We start from the raw sequence: 4,022 nt of genomic DNA, 5'->3' as shown, positions 1-4,022 counted from the left end.
GTCCCACAGGGGTCAGTACTGGGACCAGTTCTGTTCAGTATGTTCATCAATGACCCAGATGAGGGCACACAGTGCACTGTCAGCAAGTTAGCTGATGACACCAAACTGGGTGGAGTGGCTGCCACACCAGAAGGCTGTGCTGCCATTCAGCCAGACTGAGACAGGCTGGAGGGTTGGGCAGGAAGAAATGGAATGGAATTCAACAAGGGCAAGTAGAGAGTCTGACACCTGGGAAAGAACAACTCCAGGGATCAGTATAGGTTGGGACTGACCTGTTGGAGGTCAGCAAAGGGGAAAAGGCTTTGGGGGTCCTAGAGGATGTGAGGTTGATCATGAGCACTCTTGACCAGGAAGGACAATGCCATTCTGGGGTGGATTAGAAGGACTGTGGCTAGTAGGTCAAGAGAGGTTCTCCTGCCCCTCCACTCTACCCTGGTGAGGCCACATCTGGAGTACTGTGTCCAGTTCTGAGCCCTCCAGCTCAAGAGGGACATAACATTTTTTTGAGAGATTCCAGTGCAGAGCCATGAAGATGATGAAGAGAATGTAACAACTCTCTTACAAGGAGACACTAAGGGAGCTGGGGCTGTGCTGCTTGGAGAAGAGAAGACTGAGAGGTGACCTCATCAATGGTTATAAATATGTGCAGGGTGAGTGCCAGGAGGCTGGAGCCAGGCTCTGCTGGGTGATGCCCAATGACAGCACAAGGGGCAATGGGTGGAAGTTTAGGCATAGGAAGTTCCATGTAAACATGAGGAGGATTTTTTTTTCCCTGTGAGGGTGACAGAACACTGGAACAGTCTGCCCAGAGGAGTTGTGGAGTCTCTCTGGAGTTATTCAAAACCCACCTGGATGTGTTCCAGTGTGATCTAGTATAGGAGATCCTGCTCTGGCAGGGGGTTGGACTGGATGAGCTTTGGAGGTCCCTTCCAGCCCCTGACATTCTGTGATTCTATGATTCCCAAACCTTGAAAGACTGGTTCTGTTCAAGAAGACAAAAGTGCAGCTGCATATTCCCTTTAAATTAAGAAAACAGAGATAACATTTGCTCAAATAAAAGAGGAGTAATTCCAGTGACAGTCTCACAAAATGGCTCACAACTTCTGGACAGATTGATCTAGAGTGATTAGAGCATATATGTCATGAAACAAGAGGTGAAGGTCTGTTGGAACAACAGAGTGACCTTAACATGGAAATGACATATATTGTAGATGTTTTAGTCTCTTCATCAATCAGCTTGGTGTCTTGCTACGGCATTACAGTGTAAGTAAGAACTTAGTGGCCACTTGTGTTTTGTCAATGGCTTTGAGGACAGATTTTCCCACTGTCCAGGCTGTTCATTCTTCCATGACTGCACTGCAACAACTGGATAAAGTTCTGAGATGGTCCCACGCTTTTTGGAGGCACCCAGAAACACTATCTCTGTGGGCAGAAGACTCCAGAAACTCATTTATGCTTTATCTGCCCTTTGAGAGGCATCACAAAATCAGCCCAAGCTTTGACATTGTCTACAAAACCTATCTTTCTCTTAGAGTAGAAAGTACACAGAATCATAAACTCAGCCAGGTTGGAAGAGACCTCCAAGATCAGCCAGTCCAACCTAGCACCCAGCCCTAGACAATCAACTAGACCATGGCACTAAGTGCCTCAGCCAGGCTTTGCTTCAACACTTCCAGGGGCAACAACTCCACCACCTCCCTGGGCAGCCCATTCCAATGCCAATCACTCTCTCTGCCAACAACTTCCTCCTAACATCCAGCATAGACCTCCCCCAGCACAACTGCAGACTGTGTCCCCTTGTTCTGTTGCTGGTTGCCTGACAGAAGATCCCAACCCCACCTGGCTACAGCCTCCCTTCAGGTTGTTGCAGACAGCAATGAGCTCTGCCCTGAGCCTCCTCTTCTGCAGGCTGCACACCCCCAGCTCCCTCAGCCTCTCCTCACAGGGCTGTGCTCCAGGCCCCTCACCAGCTTTGGCGCTCTCCTGTGGACACCTTCCAGTATCTCAACATCTCTCTTGAATTGAGGAGCCCAGAACTGGACACAGCACTCAAGGTGTGGCCTGAGCAGTGCTGAGTACAGGGGCAGAATAACCTCCCTTGTCCTGCTGGCCACACTGCTCCTGATGCAGGCCAGGATGTCATTGGCACTGCTGGTCACCTGGACACACTGCTGGCTCATGGTCAGCTACTATCTACCAGCACCCCCAGGTCCCTTCCTGCCTGGCTGCTCTCCAGCCACTCTGTCCTCAGCCTGTAGTGCTGCTTGGGGTTGCTGTGGCCAAAGTTCACCTCATTGCAAACCAGGCAATTACCAATGCAGAATGGTTTTATTCCAGATGAGAGCAGCCAAACCCCTTGCTTCATAGAAGAGAAGGGCAGATTGGCTCAGCAGCATCATTTAAACTTGCCTTCAAATGTTTGACAGACCTTGAGAAAAAGGACATATACACACACAGCCTTGTGTAGTAGTTCTTTTCCTCTGGTTTCTCTGCACAAAAGCATCATCTGACACAGATCGAACAGTGTTAAATACATTTTGGAAAAGATTGTTTTCAGTCTACTGCAGCCTTTCACTTCTGAAACCTGGTGCACTCTGACCATGAGGTCAAAATGACAAGAAACAGAACAGTGGGTGTAGAGTTTTCTAACTGTCAATAGTAACACTCTAACACCTGGTACTCCCCTTTGCACTACTGCTTTTCCTGAGGTGCACATAGGAGCACTACAAAAATACAGTAAATTCATGAGAGCCTTGGCTCCTGAGAAACCTGGCAAATCAGCAATGATAGGATTGCAGGCTGCTGACAGCAGCAGTAAGAGATGTATTTTACTGAGTGCACCAGGGTCAGCAGCCTCATATGGTTAGAGAATCTGACCAGAAACGTAGGCAGAGGACACAATCCCTGAGTCATCAGAGATTGCCTAAGCAAGAACAACCAGAGAGCACTAATTAGCAAGCAAACAAAAGTGGTGCAGGCAAGACAGATTCTTCAAGGTGGAGCAGTAGTTTGGTGCACTTGCTGCCTGGCCAGCAGCATAGCAGTCAGAATGAACTGGACAAGACAAAGCTGGAGGACTCCCCAAGAGCCAATGCTCAGGTAGGTGGTACAAGGTCTAGGTTCATTGCTGTCTACAACTACCTGAAGAGACACTGTGGAGAGGCTGCTGTTGGGCTCTTCTCACAGGTAATTGAAGACAGAACAAGGTGAGATGGCATCAAGCTGAGGCTGGGGAGATTTAGATTGGATGTTAGGAAAAAAATTTTCATGGAGAGAGTGATTAGCACTGAAATGGGCTGCCCAGGGAGGTGGTAGATTTGCCATCCCTGGAGGTGTTGAAGAAATGCCTGGATGGTGCACTTAGTGCCATGGCTAGGGCACGGTGCTAGGTTGGACTGGATGATCTCGGATTCTCTTCCAATCTGTTGATTCTATGATTCTAAAATGTGTGTAGAGGCTTTAGAGAGCCTTTAAGATGGCTGTGCAATGATAACTGAAGAAAATATTTACATAAAATTACAAATTCATGTCAAAATGCTTTGATTTTTTTAACAGGAAACTGTGTACATGCACACACAGATAGTTACACATGTCACTGCCATGAATGTTTAATAAAAACAAAGAAACAGCTCTCATAGGATGATTCTAGGAAATAAAATATATTATTACAGATAATAAAGGTTATATTCACATTTTTAATTCAAACTTCTTGCCTAGCTTAAATGCTGAGTGTCCTTTTCATATGACTGTGATGGCTTGGGAGTTCCCTGCCCCCCCCCCCCCCCCTTATGAAATCACCCAGACTAGACTCAGACAGCTGGAAATTAAGGATTGAAGCTTTATAGTCACAGCTTAGCACAATATACAAGCAGATGTTTACAATATTTACAGCTATAGACAGAAATAGACAAGTTAAAGGTAATACAGAATCACAGCAGCCCTCCCAGAAACCAGAGCCCCCAGGAGGGGCTCCCTATCACCCTTCCACCTTCTTTCCACTCCTCTACCTCATCCCAGACTTT

The sequence above is a fragment of the Pogoniulus pusillus genome, chromosome 25, assembly GCF_015220805.1.
Source record: "Pogoniulus pusillus isolate bPogPus1 chromosome 25, bPogPus1.pri, whole genome shotgun sequence".
In the NCBI taxonomy this organism is placed as follows: domain Eukaryota; kingdom Metazoa; phylum Chordata; class Aves; order Piciformes; family Lybiidae; genus Pogoniulus; species Pogoniulus pusillus.
The sequence above is the reverse complement of the archived record's forward strand: the minus strand, read 5'-3'. Positions refer to the sequence as shown.